The sequence below is a fragment of the Saimiri boliviensis genome, chromosome 13 (genome assembly GCF_048565385.1).
Source record: "Saimiri boliviensis isolate mSaiBol1 chromosome 13, mSaiBol1.pri, whole genome shotgun sequence".
NCBI lineage: Eukaryota > Metazoa > Chordata > Mammalia > Primates > Cebidae > Saimiri > Saimiri boliviensis.
The window spans coordinates 61,227,545-61,247,974 of NC_133461.1; the positions used below are offsets into that span (position 1 = coordinate 61,227,545).

Below are 20,430 nucleotides of genomic sequence, written 5' to 3' on the forward strand. Positions count from 1 at the left end.
CATATCATCTTTGAGCATAATGAAATGTGTGTAGTGATCTCTAAGTGTTGCACTGATTGGTTAAGTGATTGGTTATGCAACAAAAAGATAATGGATACACTAACTTCTCCTTCCTCTTGCTTTATTTTTTAAACTCTACTTTTTGTTTTCTGAACTTTTATCCCTAAACCCTGGTTCCCCTTTAATATGCTCAAATTCTAAAAATAGCCCACACATCACTCTCTTTCTTCCGTTGGGCTGCAAGGCTGTCAGCACCCAGTTTATACACTGTGAGGCTCACGTACTTCCTGTTCGTTCTAACATTACCTTTTTGTGTTCCTAACTCTCAGCTCCTCTGCAGGAGGAATGCTTCCTTTGCTGGTCCTACAAGAGGTTGGTTCTTCTCAACTAAGTCACAGAGAGATCAGCACGGTGACAAAATGTTGCAATACGTTGTAAGGAGTACCCATGAGATACTGCTGGAACCCAGAGGAGGTGGTATGTAAACCTTCTCAGGGAAACTGTGGGAGCCCTCAAGCTGTCCTTGAACAATGTTTAGCAGTCTGCCATGCAGAAAAGGAAGTAAGGACATCCCAAGAAAAGGACACAATAGCAGCAAGACAGAGAAGCATCATAAAACACCGTATTATTTAGGAAATGACAAGGCAGCCTTTGAAGCATAAAACTTCTTAATGTAGAGGGGTATTAAGAGTTAAGGCTGGAAAATTATACTTGACCAGGTCATGAGAGACTTTAAATGCCACACTAGAAACTTAAATCTTCATCTGATAGGTCATGGAGGAATAGTTATGAAATGGTTTAATTTGGGAACTTAGGAAAATTAAAACCTTTCAAAATGATTTATGTAAAGTAACTTCAGAGAATACTTTGGAGAAGTATAAAATTGAACATGGAATGAGGAGTAAAGAGGCTCTTGGATTTGCAAGGAAAAGAGATGGTACAAGTATCAGGTACCAGAGAATCCTGGGTTGTGGACAGGAAGCTTATTTGAGAGAAAGGTAGGCAGTTAGTCAGTAAAATTTGATGGATTGATACAAGGAAGTAAAAGTGTAGGCTGCCTTTTAGGTTTCTTGCTTGAGCAACTACAAGGATAATGTACATGAAACAGAAAATATAGTCATATAAAAACACTGACATCAAATTCTGAGTAATGAAAATGCATTATGGAAAAACGAAAAGAAAAGGAAGAGGAGTCAAGAAAGCCAATACCTAGAATTGCAGAAAACAATATAGAAGGTGGAAGAGGGGGAAACTGAAATAGAAAGTAAAAATGGTAACAGAGGAGGCAGCAGCATTTAGTTACATCAATCTCCACATCGATGGAGGGAGGGCAGTGATGTAAAATCACCATGATTTAGCTGCATCCATAATTTAACTTTGGAAAGAGTTTTGGTATATTTGATGGAATTGCTCCAGATGTTCTACAAACTCATAACTCTTTAATCACAGTAATAAAACCACTCTCCAAAAATGTAATTCTGGAAAGAGAAAGCTGTCCAACTTCTGATTTTTTTCTTTCACTTCCCTCTTCCAACATATGAAAAGTTTAAACTGCAAAACACTGAAAGCCAGGTTAGCAGCAGGTCACACATATAGCAGCTGAGGAAAGAGGACAGGCTGCAAATGCACAGAGAGCCGAGGCGGGCTTAGGGACTCAAACCTAAGCAGATGCACACATAGGTGTTACAACTTTGACAAGTAGATGGCTAAAGGGCAATAGACTACAGGAAAAGTGAACTGTCAGCAAAGAAGCTTAAAATATGCAAGATCATTTTGGTGGTAAGAAGAAAGTAAGAAGCTCAGAGAAACAGTTTCAAAGGTAGGGAAGGTTAGAAAATACCCAGGGAAACGATCTGGAACGCAGATAGACACGGTCATGTTAGGTAGATACTGGTAATGATTTCTTGCTTTACGCAGTGATCTTATATGTTTTGTTTTGTTTTATTTTTTCACATGCAAAGAACCAATTCCAAAGCCTGATTGCCTGGGACCTGTAGGCAAAGATAAATATAAGTGCCTGGCTGAAGGCAGGAACCTAAAACCCAGTGGTTCTGAAACTTTAGTGTACATCTTAATCACCTGAAGGCTTGTTAAAACCCTATTTCTGGGCACCCACCCCTAAAGTTTCTGATTCAGTATTTCTAAACTAGGGCCTGAGAATATGCCTTGCCTTTTCTTTTCTCTTTCTTTCTTTCTTGTTTCTCTTTTTCTTTCTTTTTCTTTTTTCTTTTTGTTTTTGTTTTTGGTCACAGTTTTGCTGTTATTGCCCAGGCTGGAGCGCAACCACACAATCTCAGCTCAATCTCAGCTCAATCTCAGCTCACCGCAACCTCTGCCTCCCAGGTTCAAGAGTGATTCTCCTGACTCAGCTTCCCGAGTAGCTGGGATTACAGGCATGCACCACCATGCCTGGCTAATTTTGTGTTTTTAGTAGACACAGGAGTTTCTCCTTGTTAGTCAGGCTGGTCTCGAACTCCTGACCTCAGGTGATCCACCCGCTTCAGCCTCCCAAAATGCTGAGATTACAGATGTGAGCCACCACGCCCTGCCAAGAATAGGCATTTCTAACAAATTCCCAGGTGATGTGTTGTTGCTGATCCAGAAGCCATACTTTGAGAACCACATTAGCCATTGGTTCTTATCCCTAAATGGACACTGAAATCACAGGGCATGCTTTGTAAACACATTTATGCCTGAGCCCACTCCAGAGAAGGAGACTGAGGTGGTCTAGAATGGGTCCTGAGATCTACATATTTTTAAAAGTTCTCTAGATGATTCAATACATAAATGAGGTTCAGAATTATTGATGAATATTGAATTAAAGTTAAATGTTGACAGATAAGTTCTTTCTTGGATTCAGCAAGACATCTTTCTGAAAGTTATCCAGCTTTTCTCTCAAAACTTCTCGGTTAATATTTTTCACTTGTGCCTAACAGGGATTATGCTTACCAAAATCACATTACTTACAGCTCCTGCTAAGCTAGACTCAAACAAGTTCTATTTATGCCAATAAAGTATTTGGGTAATATCACTGATAATTTATAAATTTTCCTAGAAGGTTTAATTTACCTTTAAGAAATAAAGAGGAAATCTCTAACAATAGAAGGAAGACTTTGGTTTTCTCCATCCACGCTGCCAGGACTTAGAGGAAAAACAATTTTCCTAAAACAACAATAAAGCAGCCAAGAGGAAAATCCAATAAAGTTTCCAAGGAATGAGAGTGCTCCAGGAACAGATGGGTTGATTCACTTCTGAAATTTTATGAAGAATATTGGCTGACTGAAACATTGACAAAGATTTTTAATGCAACTTCAGAGATAAGGAAAATAATCAAATGCCTTGCAATATACTAGCCAAGTGGAACAGTTGAATGCAGGCATGATGTTCTGATCTTTTTGCATTTTTCAGAATTGATAAATAACGGATCAATTAATAATAACTAGTGGAATACAGTTGTCCCTCAATATCCATAAGGGATTGGTTCTAGGACCTTCTGTAGATACGAAAATGCCCAAGTCTCTGGTATAAAATGGTATGGTATTTGCATATAACTTATACTTTAAATCATCTCTAGGTTAATTATAATACCCAATACAACATAAATGCTATCTAAATAGTTGTTGTACTGCATTGTTTAGGGAATGATGACAAGAAAAAAATCTCTGTACATATTCAGTACAGACGCAAATTTGTTTTTGAATATTTCCATTTGTGGATGGCTGAATCTACCGAAGCTGAAACCATGGATACAGAAGCTTGATTGTACATTATGCTGGTATAATCCTGGTTTTGTTTACTAATCTCTCTCTTGTATAGTAAATATGGTTTAAAAGATTATATGCTAAACTGGCATTTTTATTGCTTCTTATAATCTCTGAATTGTCCACTTAATATAGTTGGAGGTTATGTCAAGGTAGAACAATAGGAATTAACATAGAAAGGACATTTATTCTTTTTATTAGGGCTAATTTTGTCATCACAAATGGACTGTCCACATCAGAAAAACTTGACGGCCTCCAAAGAGCTTTGGAAGATTTATATAACATCTCCTCTGGGACCTAGTGGGATCATTTGTTCACTTGTTATGACATATTGGCAAATTTTGCTTACATGCTGGTCCTTCCATGATCCAGGGTCAAACATAGTGCATGGTAAATAAGGAGTCAATAAATATTTTGAAGTACTAGACTGATGTTATCATCTGATGGGTCCTGCGTTATCTTAACTTTCTGGAGAAATCATTTGGCTATGCCACATTTCAGTCCACTGATGCTCAAAAGTGTACCTAACCTTTATTTATTCATTCTTATCTTATATATCATATATATCTCATATATACCATCTATCTCATATATATCTCATATGTATCTTATATATCTTATATATCATATATATATATTACATATCAGACTACTTCAAGATTGACTCCGTCTGCTAATAGATTTTTAAAGATCTGATTCCAGGAATTTTGAAGAATAATGCAGATTTTATTGCAAATTTACACCTGGAAAATGACAATGCCAGGCATATGATAAATTTGTAGAAAAAACTTTTACAAATCCTTCTTAGAAATCTCATATGCCCACTTTTTTCAACTGAAAGCAACTTTTTAATAAAATCTCTCATGTCCCTCCTAGAGCCTCATGATGTATCCCTAGGCCCACTCCAGTATCCCCATTCATTTCTCCATCACTTTCATTAACCACTCTCCCTGAGACCATATTCCTAGTCCCATTAAGAAACGTAGTTTATCTTCAGCCTGTTTGTTATACTTCTCACTCCCTAATGTAGGTTACAAAAGCACACTCAAGCCTCCTTGACAGACTTTTCAACATTTTGAAATCTACCTGATTCCTAGCCTGCTCATCATTACAGACATAACATTTATAAAGGCATTCAACTCCAGCGTTTATTTCATATCTTGCTGAAATCTCCATGAAACACCTCTCTCATGGGAAACTATAGTTCAAAGAATATTAGTGTTTTAAAGGAAGCTCAACATCATGTGATGGCCCCTGTCAACTGATACATGAGTAAACTAAGACCCTGAGGGAGGAACACATTATATGCTACAAAACATGCTGCTAGAATGTCATGTTAGGAAGAGGAGGAGCTTTGTGCAAACTGGCTACAATCCATTTAATGCCTCCTTCCTGCTCTGATGTTCATTTGACATCACTGGTCCCCACCCCGAAGGAGAGAGTGACCTGCTGGTAAAAAATTGGCATATATTGGTATGCCAATTTATATTTATATATATATATATACTTTGTTTGGTTCTGAATTGGTGATTCAGAACCAAACAAAAGTGCCAGAAATAACCTAGATAGAAACACGAGAAGAAAGAGATAAGACATTTCACTTATAAAATGTGTCATCTGTGTAACAGCTAGGACATTATAAAGGAAACTCACTATTCAATCAGTTTTACATGTGTCTATCTTCATTTCAGCTTTTGCTAATTTACATGAACCAAATATCCTCAACCAATATTTATTTTTATAAAGCAAGGATGCTTACATATTTAATGTGTCTCTTTCTTAAACAATTAAAGTTAAAACCAAAAATATAGCAACACTCCAGTATTTTTTGGACCACCTGAATTATCTTGCTTTGAGCTAAGGGTAAGACAGTGTTGATTTACCAATTAAATAGACTGAAGGTTTTAATTTCATCGGCCTGAATTGCAAAAAATCATAAGAGGCAATGAGAACTTTCTTTCAGGTATATTTTACAAGGATATTCTAACATCTTTTTTTTTACTCCTTGCTATTAAAGTTCTTGTCTGAGCGGCACCAAAGCCAGGTTTGTTCACTGTGTTCTCTAAATTGTATCCTTATTGCAGACCTGATCTGTGTTTGTGCCTCTTTCTCTTTGAGGTATGTGTTCATTTATGCTTTCAAATAGATTATTGAATGGGCAGCAGGGAGTTGAGGTTTCTCTAGCAGCGACAGATCCTTTCTTGGAAAGAAGAGACTGATTTTCTCCAGGGCAAACAGATGGTCACACCCCTAGAAGGTTCCACAGAGGTTCACCTCTGTCATGCAGAATTTCTCTGACAAGTAGGAGGAGAAAGGTGGAAAAAGGAAGGTAAGCCAAAGACAATTTTTATTCTCTTTGTTTGAGATGTCATCAAAATAGCCTGCATCCTGGAAGACCTCACTGAAGCAGGCACTCGTAAAAATCATGGTAAAACTCAAAAATAAAAGGACACATGGCAATTCCCTAATATTGCAGACACTCTAGGACAAAAACACTTTGCTTCCAGACTAAAAGGTGATGATTTTTAGCAGAAGCAATTTTATTTCTATTGCATCTCCACATGTGAGACGTATGTAAACAGTAGGAAAGAATTAAGAAAAAAAATAAGAGAAGTGACACTTTGAGAATTTCCAAATAACCACCTTCTGGGCCAGCTAGGCTGTGAAGTGAAATAAAACCAGAGAAGGGTATATCTTGCATGCCACTAGAGCTATATTTCTGACAGTTATTAATTTTGTGATACAACAGTTTATTTGATTTCTATTTTATGCCACATTTCCTGGCATCAGCAGAATATAGAGTCTAATGCTAACAGACCTTGGTTCAATTATCAGCTCTACCCATGGTAGGTCTATGTTCTGACAATACACTTTGTAAAGCATAATGTCACTTTCTATATAGAATGGGCATGAGGATAAAATGACATTATTTACATAATGTGCTTAGTGTATAGTAAGCACTCATAAAATATACTCACTATTATTTATAACTACTAGTATTATTATTAAAGAAATACAAATTTGTAGAAAATATGCCCTATGCTACAATTAATAACCCAGTGGGAAATCAAAAACAGTAACAGGTATCTACAACGCAATGCAGTAGATTACCTGGGGTTACATAGATATGTACACTACTAGATACAGACTAGATATATTGACTACTATTAAAACGGAAAGGACAAAAGAATGAGAAAATGGTAAAAGTAACTTCACACCTCTTTTCAAAACCTACAGCTGGAACATCTCTACTGAAGATATGAATTTAAAAAGAAAAAAAAAAGTTAATGTCCTCACATACCACAAATCTAACAGAGCATAGTGATTTAATTCTCCTAATCTGGTTCTATTTTTATGTATAGCTGCTATTCCTTTCTAACATTCTAAAAGAAACACATTATATTTATCACCTCTGTTTTCTCCCATTGGAATGTAAGCATCATGGCTCCATAAGAGCATCCCTTTGCCTTTTGTTGATGTTGCTCAGGGCTGAATTCAAAGCACCTGGAACAGTGCTTAGCACATAGCAGTCATTCAATAGATCGGTTTTGGTTGAACAAATAAGTGAGGGAATGAATGAATGAATTGATAACGGCCTTTCGTCAATAGGTAATATCTTCAGATTGTGAAATACATAGAAAAATTTGGCAAAAACTGCCAAAGTTTGAAAGAATACCTTTCTGCATATAACTCCTAACTTACTAAAATCTGATTTATAGTCTACATATCTTGGTTCTCAATGCAGAACATAAGGATAACTGAACAGAAGGACAACTGAACTATCCTTTCCTTCCTTTGTTCAAGTAGTCAAATAAAGGAAAGTTTACATAAATGTTGCTATTTCTCAATTAATAGTGGCCATGAGTAAGCTCTGTTTGCTCCCGTATCCCCTCACTGGTTCTGTTGCTGGATACAGGCAAACTTGTGCAGTAGGAGCTGCTGATGGCTGAGTACCATCCAGTACCAACCATCAGCAGAGCCAGGGAGTTCTGTTTCTGCAACAGAAGGGATGGCATGTGTTCCTGGTTAAAATTTAGAATTCAGTTTTTCATAAATATAGGGTCTTAAACATGATTTTCATTAGACTAATACTATTTGGTTTGTAGAAAATGGGTCAAAAGACTCTTGAAGCCGTTAAGTCAGAAGCCAGTCACTGCTGTGTAGAACAATTTCCATGGGAAAATACTGCTCCAGTGTGCAAACATATTCAGTTTATAGGTAAACCTTTGGAACACAACTTATCTGTAAGTTGGTATTGCCAATATTTAAATTGTATTAAATGTGTGTTTATTAGCTCTCTTTGGAGCAACTCAAGTCACTTCAGATAGGCCAATATGTCTGCCCTAAAGGAATCCTTGGGAAAGTAAAAACATGAGAAAAGTTTCTTTGTTTTTTATTCTAGGTTTTAAACCTAAACCACAAAGATGTGAAATACTGTGTTACCGTAACAGATAAAGAAAACTACAAAACCCTGATAACCTGGATATAACCTCCTAGAAATCTTTCCCTTCTTGAAAACCAGTGGAATGATCCCCCCAATCAATAGCAAAGTGTTCCAGTTAAGTTTTGCACATGTGCTCAGCTACTGATCCATTTTTCTAAGGAAAGAAACTGGGTTAACTGAACACACACAATAGAGAGGCAGAAGACAAGCCCCAGATGGCTGCAAAGGTGAATGCAATCGGAAGACAGGTGTGCTCCACCTGCCGGTGTGCAGCTAACTTAGAGCCCACTGTGACCATCAGGGTGACGCTCCTCTTTAAGGTCAAGGCATGACTGCTTTTCTGTATAGCCTCCTCATTTTTTCCCGTATCCCATCTCACCTTAAGAAATATTTATTCTGAGCAGAGTAAATTAAAACTTACAGTTTAAATGTTGCTATAGATGCACTAAATTGTTTCATGAGAATATCCTCTCATCAACACAATTAAATCTTCCATGGGGAGAAAGGCACGATTTTGATTTCTTTTGTAACCTCACAGCATATGGTGCCATATCAGACAGGACTGGGCTGAGGGATTATGAGCCTCTATTCCCTATAGAAACAGCACATAGAGCCTACATGCAGTGCAATACTGAAAGCTGTATCCTGCATGAGTACAAAGTCCAGGTTGCTCAGTAAATATCAGCTTTTCTTAGATTCCTTCAGCAAGTTACTGTCAGTGTCACTGAATTAATGATAAAGGAACATGAAATAATAAGATAGGGAGTTTTCAGTAGGAGAAGAAAAATATATAACAACTAGACAAGTAATTTTTAAATTTTTTACTTGGTACTACCTTGAAGTAAAAAGATGGTTGGCAGATTGGTTTTTCCAGCAAAAAATACGCAGTATGGTTAATAGCACTTATTAATTGCTCACCATGAACACAACTTTGAACTAGATACTTCACATATGGTGATTCATGTAAGTCTTTCAAAACTTTGATATGTAAGGCGAATTATCATTTTTCAGATGAGAAAACTGGACTCAGTTCAATTAACTTGCCCATAGTCATCTAGGTAGTTGGATGAATCATGAGAGCAGAATCTGGATTGGGAGGGAGGTAACACTTCCTATCTGGAACACAGAAACAACCAATAGTATCATGAATCTGTTGACCATCTTCCAACAGGTAACTTCTTAATTAGCACCTCAAATGTTATCATTTCATAAATTCATGTTTAATATTTTCCAAGCTGTTTATGGGCTATGTCCAATATCATCTCAAAAATTAATACAGCCAAAATATAGCTCAATTACTACAAAGCAGTTCCCTATTCCAAACGCTTAGATGTTGTCCAGTAATGTCACTATTCCCAACATCTTTACACTCTAAATCCCTATTCAGCCTATGCCCTCTCTAATAACTAATTACCAATCATCAAGAAAGCAGCTGCTACCTTTTGCAAATACACTCTGCTAGCTACTGGGCTCATGCCTATGAGACATGCAAAAAACATCAGCTATTCACTACTTAAAAGAGCTTAAAATTTCAGAGTATTTACATAAAATGTTAACAATGTGAATATTATAATAAAGTAAATAATCCCAATAAATGTAACTGAAATTCAGAGAAGAGTTTCCCCTCAGCTGAGTAGTTATAAAATGTGTGCTGGCCAGGCGCGATGGCTCAAGCCTGTAATCCCAGCACTTTGAGAGAACGAGGCAGGTGGATCACGAGGTCAAGAGATCAAGGCCATCCTGGTCAACATAGTGAAACCCCGTCTCTACTAAAATATAAAAATTAGCTGGGCATGGTGGTGCGTGCCTGTAATCCCAGCTACTCAGGAGGCTGAGGCAGAAGAATTGCCTGAACCCAGGAGGTGGAGGTTGCAGTGAGCCAAGATCTTGCCATTGCACTCCAGCCTGGGTAACAAGAGCGAAACTCCGTCTCAAAAAAAAAAAAAAAAATGTGTGCTATGACAGGTGAGAGGTGAGAGGTGTGCTGTGAGAGATTTGGCTGGGCCTTGAAGGTTACAAAGGGCTTTAAAAAAAATTTTTTTAAAGAAATCCTTGCTCCTGGTAAAACAATCAACTAGATAGGACAGAAAGGGAAAGAAAACCCCTGAGACTCCTAGTCCTAGTCTCTACGAGCATCCACTATTTAATTCATCAAGTAGAGGGGCTTGAGTACAAAAAAATAAACAAAGAGGAAAAATGCCTGGAACAGCATGGCCCTGACAGACAGGGTGGTCATGGTGTAAGAGATTATTAGGAAGTAGGGCCAAGCAGTGATGGGAGCCAGATGTGCCTTTTGTCCCACTGACACATCTGAAGGCCAACCACATTCCAGGCATACTTGGATCTGGAGTAAGCAGGGAATGCTTTTGCATGGGACTGTTGCCCTCATGGGGGGCTCCAGGACAAAGTTTGAGGAGTTTCATGATGATTTTAAAAGCATTTTAGAAATGTAAATTTTGATGTAAGTTTAATCAGATCCTAGAGATAAGAAGTCCCATTAAGAGGCTTCTGTGTATTCCAAGCATAAAATGATGACGTCCTGAAGTCAAGCAGCAGCAGCAGCAGAGCTTGCACAGGACAACCACCTTGCACTCTAACTTAATGAGTAAGAAGTTAAGACTAGGAGAACATAGGTGTTTTGCCTACATTTAGAATGTAATTAAAGTCTTTATAAAATAACTACAAAAGTCTTGAAGAACTAAATGATAATATCTTTATCATTTCACAACTGGAACATATTTCTCAAACATATCTTATTGGTACCAAAAGGAGAACTTAAAATGTATCTATTTTAAAATTTAAATAAAATCTTTCACCTACAGACATCATAAAAATAAGAAGAAAGCCAATGATTGAGTGAAGATAACTGAAATGCATATATCAGAAAAACCTCTGGTATCTAGAATATATAAATAGCTCTTACAAATCAATGAGTTGAACAAAAAAGTAGTAGGAGAGTGGAGAACATGTAGGAATAAGCAATCCACAGCAACTAGAATATTAATAAAGACAGGGAATAAATGGTCAACATTAACAGCAGACATGGAACAACAAATTAAAACTACAATGAGATATCATTTAATATCCATAAGATTGGCCAAAAATAAAATAAAATGTATCATCAAGTATTGACAAAGACATAAAGCCAAAGGTGCTCTTATAGATCATTGTTGGGATCACAAATAGGTACAACCATTTTTGGTAATTTGCGGTAATTGCTAGATGTGAAGATATGAATATTACCCCACTGCAATACCCTTCCTAAGGAGATACCCTAACAAGAGTCCCCTTTGTTAGCACAAGGAGATGTACACATGAATGTTCCCGGCAGCCTTATTTGAAAACATCTTAAATGTCCATCAACAAAGACTGATACCTTCACAATGATACAGTTCTACAATGGAATATCATACACCGGTAAAAATGAATACATCAGATCTACATGTCAACAAAATACTGAACAATTACAGTAAGGTATAGAAGACTACAAAGAGCATTGTTACTATTTATAAATAGTCTAAAATCAGCAAAACAAGACTATATTGCTTAGGTACACATACATTCGTAGCAAAGAATAAAGAAAGCATACATGAGAATGATAAACACAAAACTCAGTGGGCAGAGTCCCTGTGAGGGAAGACATCCTTGGAGAAAGAGTACACTGACATCTCAAAGGTATGTGCAATGATTTATTTCACCATCTGGGTGGTGGACACAAAGGGGTTTGTAATATTATTTAATTTGTGGTGTCTGAACTATTTCTGAAATATTTCACAGTAATTTTTAATGAATAATAAAGAATTTAAAATAATGTGTGACACTGGTACAGAGTAAAAGAGAAATGACAGCGTCAAATATTACTTGAAATATTTTCCAAAATATTTATCCCCATTTCTACTTCCTTGGACTTGATTCTCAACAATGCAAGCCTCAGTAAAACATCCCCTTCGTGCTTCTCACTGTCCCAATCTGGTGTTAGACCCATCTACTCCTATCAGGCCAAGACGTTACTTCTTCATGTTACTGCCTATTCAGAATCTCTCAGCGGTTCCTATCAAATCTAAACATTCTTATATAGCCATTAATGACCGTCTCAATCAAATTCATCTCCAGGTCTAATTAAAGTGGCGGAATTGGAGGAGAGAACCATCTTCTGGACCGAGAACATGCCAAGTTCATTTGTAACTCCATGTCTTTGCAAATGTTTTCTCTATCTGAAAGTCAGTCCTTCTTCCTGTGTGTTACCAATCCATGAAGATCTAGCTTCAGATCTTCCCTTTTGTAAGCATTCCGCAATGATCCCGTTCTCTGTTGAGCCCCTCCTCCTCCCGAAAAGCCCAAAATAAGTACATTTGAGCACCAGTTTTATTCTGTAACCCACTATCACTAATTATTTCCTACATTTTAATCTTGCTCTTTTTATTACATTTCAAGCTGCCCAAGGAGTTGAGCTAGGTCTTGCATTTCTATATTGTCCACAGTAATGAGTACCCAGGAGATGTTACAAATATTTTTTGTTTGTCCATACTTGGAAAGGTTGGATATATACATACCAAAACAGCTGATATCTATCGTCAAGATCCCTTAGGATTCATATCATCAAAGCCGAGTGTTTTATCTATAAAACACATGCAAACCTAGAGGAATGATTATGCACCACAGTTTACAGAAACATGGTTTGTGCTCACAATCAGTCTCACCTTTCCCCACAGTCCATTCAAAGCTGAACAGTAGATGTGGCATCTATAGCAGGGTGCCATATGGAAGGTTAGCCTAGCCCCAAGGCTGGCCCATCTCACCACATCATTTGAGTAGTTCAGAAGCAGAAAGTAGAACAGACTACACTACATGTCTGGCAAGAAACAAAACTAGTATAAAAAATTCATGAAAATACCTAGAAGGCTGTGATTCCACATTAGTGAAGATGTCAGATTCCAATCTCCCCTGTGAGAGCCACCCCATAACTTAGTACCTTTATAGAGATGAGCTTCAAGCAAGAAAGGTGGTTGTAGCTGCCTCTCTGCCTCCCATACTACTTTCCCTTCATCCCTGTGATCTGATTTATTCTTTCAGTCCTCAATGAACTTTTGCTTTCTTCCACTTACAAATCATACAGGGGCCACTGTCTCTGGTCTCTTTTGAGCTTCTGGTCTCCCAGAGGGAGACAGGCATATACACAGAAAATGAAAAACAAAACTAAGTTACAAATATGTATTAGACTCAGTGGAGGCACAGAACGGAATCCTCGGTGTTAAGAGGTGAGGGGCAGGAAAGAAGTTCATGCTGAGCTTTAAAAGGCTGGAATAAAGTAAGGCAATTCATCTACTAATATGTTAATTTTGAATAAAAAGGAGGAAGAGGAGGGAACAAGAGTTTGTTTTTGTTTGCTTATTTTAAAAAATCCTTATTTTATTTCAAAACCTAACCTCTGCTTGCCAGCAGGCTGCACAATGCCTAGTTGGGAAATGTAGCACTACCTAGCCCATCACATTAGGTTCAGGCCGGGTGAACCTAATACTCAGCGTTTACCAGGTACTAACAAAGTGAACTTAGGACCAAATAACACAGCATCTGACATTGCAAAGGACTGCCATGCAAAAGCTGTGTAACACCACCTTCAGAGTTATGGTCCTTATGCACTAAGAATACAGATGTGCACTCCCTTGTTTATTCATTCACTCAAAGAATGCTTACCCACCATTTATAAGTGCCAGGTGCTGTGATATTTGGTGAACATTCTATATTTAGTTCTTGATCTCTTGGAATGCACAGTTCAGTCGGGAAGGCAATCTGACACTCACAAGTCAACACATCATTACTGACCATAAAAGGACCATGAAGAAGGAATAAAGTGCTAAAATGGCATTCAACTGGAGAGTTTCCCTGATTAAATGACTTTTCAGCTGAAGTCTAAGAAAGAGGAAACAATGTAAGAAATAGCATTCCAAGGAGAGGGGGGAAAATTTCTTAGCCAGCTCCACAGAAGCTCCAGAATCAAATCAGTATCATCTGAACTGCCTAGGCCAGGATTCACAGGAAAGACTTCAAATGCATTATCGCTTGAAGAGTCCCCCTGCCGACCCTCCCAAACTCTAAATGGAAAGCGCATTCTCATTTGAAAGGATGAAAAGGTGACTTTGCCTTCTGGGTTAATGTCTACATGAAAATAGCTTTGAAGGGAGTGAATGTGCCTTGTCTTTTTGCTAGTATAGTATAATGAATCATATCAAAGAAGAGTTGTTTGCAAAGTCTGAGACAAGATCAAAATGCCATTTTCCTCTGAAACTGCAGCATGTGTTTTGTAAAGAAATCTTAGTAATATCTAGCAGGGAAATTTCCAGTCTAGAAATAGACTCCACGATTTCCACTGAAATTGAAACCAAGAAAGAAGGGGTACCCAGGGAAAGGGTGTAATCATGAGGTTAGAGTGAGGGTTGGTGCCAGTCCTCCTATCTCGTCCTCATGAACGTTCTCCAGTAGTAGAATTAAAACGGCAAGTTACTCTAGCAGATGTTTTCAAATTAGCTAAAACCGTGTCATCAGAGTATAGCAGCAAAGCTGGAAATGTGCCCAGAGAGACCTTCCCACAAGCCGCCTGAGGGAGCCATTTAAATGTCTCAAAGCCCTCCTGGTGCAGAGATTCAGATGCAAGCCTAGGGAAATAAGCAAATCAGCACAATGCCTCCTCATCCAAAGGCTTATCCGTGGCTTCAGTAAGTTCACCACTCTGCTGAAAACCTAGCAAGATTGAGCAGTTCCAAATCACACACTTTGTGGTTTGCTGTTGTGTTGTTGCTTACAAATCTGACAAGAAAACATTGAGAGAAGATAGAGAAATTGTCAATGGCAACACATGAGCAAATCATTATAAAGAGAATATGGAAATGAACAGTTCAATTTCTGGCAAATTCTAGGAAGAGGGAGGAGAGTGCTTTGCATCTTCATAATCTATTCACAACACTGACACCTAGTTCACTACTAGATAGCAAATGGGACAATCACATCCCAGCTATGCTGGTTGCCTATCCAAGAAAAAGTCGAACCAAATATCTGTGGATATAGACTCCTACAGCTTCCTCTTGCATGAGCTGGTTTTCCTAAGTGGGATGTTACTTGTTACCCAGTAATCATTAACTCCTACAGGAGGGAGAAAATAATAAAGCAACCAGAAAAAATCTTCAGTCAATAAATGAAGAAGATTTCTCTATTTCTCACTTTTACAACAGCTATCTGTCACCTACTGTTTGCTAAAATAATGGATGGGAAATGGTTAGGTCAACACACCTCCTGTGCAATGTCGACCTCTGTACAATCAGACTAAAGTATGGAAGACATCAAAGGGATGTCATTCACCTTTTTAACTGCCTCATCTAACGGTCACACCCCATTTTTTCTTGTTCTCAATCACATGTTTAGCTCTGTAGGTGTGTGTTTTGCAGGGTTACAGAGAAAAATATAGCAAATATACAGTATACAGTATTGTAAAAGCTAAATAGACATGTCTTAGAAGCAAAGGAACTGGTACCTGGTATCTCATACAATCGGTTATCTGTGAGTGTCTAATAGATTAAAATGAATGTCAGAAGACTATTTCTAAATCCTCCTCTGTGGTAAAGCAATGTTTTAGACCTTCCGAGGGACAACATCTTTGGCAATCCCTGACAGACCACACAACTAGAGAAAGTCACCTTCATCAGGCAGTAACAAGAATCAAGCTACAAATTCTCATGATTAAAAAAAAAAAAAAAAAAAACAGAAAAAAACATTTTTTGAGGGGCACTGTAGTTATTCCTTTCTGAAAATAGAGAACTAGTAGCACTTAGGATCTGAGGAAATAAAACAGCTCAAGACATGGGATGTCTTTGAACATCCAAGTGTTTCAGCAACAGCATAAAGATTTTTCTACAATGCTAGCAAAGTATTTTTTTCGTGATAGTGTTTCCTTAAAATAAAAAAATGTACAAAAAGACCAACACACTACAGAGATAGGTATAGATTATAAGTAGGAGAAGTGAGGATTGGAGAAACACATTTAGGTTTTGCAAAAGTCTTTTTAGCCTTCTTATTTCAATGGTGTTCCTGTAGCAGGGGAAATATAATTATCAATGGAAAAAGAGAAAAGAAGCAAAAGAACCTACAATTTTTATCATTTTCTTAATTTAAGAAAAGAGAGGTAAGTGTGATTTCTATAGAGATGAAATCTACAAAAAAAATCTTCTAATTGGATGCTTCCTAAAAGGAAACCAATTCTCTCTCCTCTGATAAACAGTGGAACAATTTGTGGGAATGATCATGAAGGTCATATGTGAATGTGAGTTGATCATAGAAATTTCACTATGGACATACACATTAGATAACATTTTACTGTTATTTCTGAATTTGAAATATTAAGTGAGATCAAAATCAAAACACAGAATTCTTTGTTTCTGAAAGAGTTGCTATTCAAAGAATATGGTATTCATCTCAATTAAGTTGTAGCTTAAATTATTACTTTGCTACATATTTTTAAAATAAGTATTCTGTAAAACAAGTTCCCTTCATCCAAGTTTTAATTTTAAAAAATCAATCTGTATTTATCAATCTAAATGGCTATATGGAACAAAGGCACACATATTTAATAGAGTTAACTCAAAGTGCATGCAGTTTCTAGTCCGAAATTGGGTTCAATAAGACACTTAAGTTTAGTAGAATTTAAAAAGTAGAACACCGCAATTAGTTTTAGGCTAATTCTCTATATGGGCTACATAATATTTTGGAAGGAAGGTCTTGTTTCCCTTTGCTTTCACTAATCACTAATATACTTTTATTGAATTTTTAGTCCTGGCAGAACAAAGTTTATGTAAAAGGAGAAATTACAGATGCGAAACCATGAAAATTCCCTCCTAGGGAAAACTCATATATTCATTATTTTCCCAAAGTACAGTTGCTTGCATGAGATTTAAGAAGCTTTGTCAGAAAATTATTTTGACATATTTAAAAGAATGTTAACCAGTTCATTTTGCCCATATTTATCTTGCCTTTAATTTTTGAGATAAAATATTCATTTGCAAACTAATCTTAGAATAAAATATAGAGGGAAATAGCTGTAAATTTTTAAAAAAATCTTTGTATGTAAGCACATTCTTTATTTATACAGGTAACTAACATTCTCTCTTAGTTTGTTAAAAATTCACAGAATTTTAGATCTGGAAGTAGGAATATTTCAAGGCACTAACTCCTCAAACAACTTTAAATTTAAGTACTAAATCCAAAGGAAATTAAGAACAGTACTATTGATACCCAATTGCCATGAACTTTCTTGTTTCATGCCAGAGTATGAATTTTCTGAACCAAAGGTAGCTTTTATAACTTAAACTTTTAATCTCATACATTTTATATAGACATATTCATTATTTCTTTACAGCCTTGAATTTCCCTTTAAAAACTTAAAGAAAACTTTATTCTCCTGGCATGAGATAAATTAGAATGTAAATTTCTTGCCTCCATGTCATTTCCGTTCAAGTTTTATTCAAGGAATAAAAAGCATTGCTTTATATGCAAAATGACCTAGGCCAATAGAAAGTCGCTTCCTGAACTGAAATAGTGCTATAAATAACAGTCAAAAGGCTGTTCCTTTTAGAACAGCTCTTTCAGGGTAAAAAATAATTTGCAGGATGTTTGCCTCAGGTCCTAAAATCGCTTTCCTAGTTCTAAGCATTTCTCATCTCAGTGTCTAACCTAGACTGATCTATCATAACCTTCTACGAAGACATTCACGAAGACCATAAAAGCTAAAGATCTGTCTTTAATTGGTACTTTTATTATATGTCTTTCCTCGTAATTCCGTAACTTCGCGTGTTATGGAAGGAGGCAGGGAGCAATATCCCTCCCACAACCGGGAGTCAGTCTCACTGTCAGGAGTAAGGAGTGAGGAGTCTCGCCCGGATTCACAGAAGACCTCACCACATCTCCCACCCAGCGTCCCGGTCCTCGCCGCCTGGCTACCTTCAGCCCCTTCCCCTCCAAACATCTTCCCCTCCCCTCTCCGGAAGAAAATTCCGCCCCGCCGCGTTCCGGCAGGAGGCAAGCCCTGCGGCCGGGGTGCGAGCGCGGCACTCGGACACAGGCACTCAGCGTCTCCGGCAGCTGAGCCGCGGGCCACCCCTTCCCACGGCCTCCCGGCGCCACCCAGCGAGGCGGGGACTGCGCGCCTTCCGCAAAGAGCGCGGCAGCGCGAGTCCTGAACGCCGGGTCTTCAGCGCCGCGGGCCCTCCGAAGGCGCCTCCCGCAGCTGCAGCCGCCCCTCAGGGAAAGTGCAATTTGTTACCTCGCTCTGCCCGGAGAGGTCTGTTTGGCCTCGGTTCCAACCCGGCGCATTCAATTCGCTGAATGTCGGGTCTCCCCGCCCGCCCCGCGATTCTCCGGGAATTGGTCTTGGCCGCGGGCAGGGGGCATTGTCCAGTGACATCCTCCTTGGACCCCGTTTCTTTCTTTCTTTCTTTCTTTCTTTCTCTCTCTCTCTCTCTCTCCCTCCTCCCCCCCATCTTTGTGTCTCTGTTTCTTTGGCTTTCTCTTACAAACGCACGGGGGAGTTGGTCCCTTTCCACAATCAATGCCAAAATGTCACCCGAAAACCAAGTGTAACAACTTGCTTTGCAAACAAACGACCCAGAAGCCTGCTGAGAAATCTCCTGCCGGGAGCACCCCGGTCCTCCCCTGCAAGGTGCATAGCGGGTCGGTGCGGGGGGGTGTGAATTTTGACCCGAGGACCTGACGGGGATGGAGGACCGGTGTTCTCACCCCCTCCCCCTTCCAGGACCCTGTCGCAATTAGAAATCCGGCTCCTGCCTGGGTTCCCGAGGGCAGCCGCGAGGACCGCACGGCTGAGGAGGACGCGCTCGCCGCCGAGATCTCAGGGTACCCAGAGGGCCCGGGAGTGCGCCCCGGGCGGCTGAAAGGATAGGCAGCGCGGGCTCGTGAGCCGGCGGCCGGGGGAGCCCAGCCCGCAGCCCCTCAGCGAACCAGAGAAGTGGCGTCCGCGCCGCAGGGCAGACAGCGGCCAGGAGCCACCCGCGCGCCACGACCGCCGCCGCCGCGCACGCCCCAGCCCGGCGTTACCTGGCCGCGTCCCGCAGTCCGGCCCTCGCTGGCTACGTCCGTCCGTTGGTCCCACGAGCCTCGGAGGGGGGACGAAAGGGTCGTCCCCGCGGCCGGGACCGGCTCTCAGCGAGGTGACGGGAAGGACTCGAGAGAGGAGCCGAGGCGGCGGCGGCGGCTGCTCGCGCCGCTGACGCTGCCGAAGCCCCGGGGCCGACGGTGTCCGCGAGGCCGTGTCCTCGCGATTGCGGCGCCCGGAGCGCAGCGCTCGCCTCTGGAGCGGAGGCTGAGCGCCGGGACGCGGCGGGCTGGGGCGGCGAGGCTGGGCTGGTCACCCGCCCCTGGGTGCATGTTAATACGGTGGGGAGGAGGAGTCCCGCTCTTCCTCCGCCCAACCACCGGAGCCGGCGGGCGGGCGGCAGCCGCGGCCGGGAGCCAGCCGCTCCCACCCGCCCCAGCTACTACGGCGCGGCGCGACCGCCGGCTCCGGCCCCAGCCCAGGCACGTGTGCCCAGGCCGCGGGGAGGAGCCGGCGCCTCCCGGAACGCGCTCCTGGCCTGCGGGTGCTGCCCGCTCAGTCTCTGGGTGGGAAGTGCGCTCGCCCCCGACCTAGGAGAAAGCCCAGTATCCCCGGGATGGAACAGAGGGGCGGCCACCCGCGAGTGGGCGTGACCCATTGGTTCCCTTGCGCAGCATCTTTGGAGAATTAAGCTTTCCCCTCCTCTCTTGCCAGCCGTTGTTCCTAATCTTGTCTTTTTAAGGGAGGAAAGCAGGAGAACTCTTGACATTTTGTATCAGAGGAAATCAAGTTGGCGGGCAGAGGGTTTGCTGACCTCTCCTGGCCCTCCTCAGGGTCCCTAGGAGAATGTTTGAAGAAGTAATCGCTAGCAAGGAGTTGGTGGCAATAGAAAGTCTCAGACTCGCAGGGACCCATGGTCGCACCCGGCGCCCTACTTTCAAACCGTTATCCCTCAGAGCCTGTTTCCTCACTTCCACAACAAATCTCCCGGGAGGCTGTGGGTTCGAAGACACAATATATATCCCACAGTTCATCTTGGCCAAGAGATAATTCGAAAAGCGAAACGAATCTCATCTCCTGACCTGTGCCCTCGGTAATTATACATCCCAGGATCCACCCCAAGTTCACTT

The 20,430-nt window shown here is 40.2% G+C and overlaps 1 protein-coding gene across 1 annotated transcript in view; it reads right to left on the reverse strand.

Annotated features, from left to right (window-relative positions):
- Positions 1–19,781, reverse strand: part of DLGAP1 (DLG associated protein 1) — a 966,546-nt gene extending 946,765 nt beyond the window's left edge. The window contains exon 1 of the mRNA XM_074383719.1: positions 19,303–19,781. The gene's annotated coding sequence lies outside the window, so the exon portion shown is untranslated. The remainder of the gene's footprint in view (positions 1–19,302) is intronic.
- Positions 19,782–20,430: the final 649 nt, after the last annotated feature.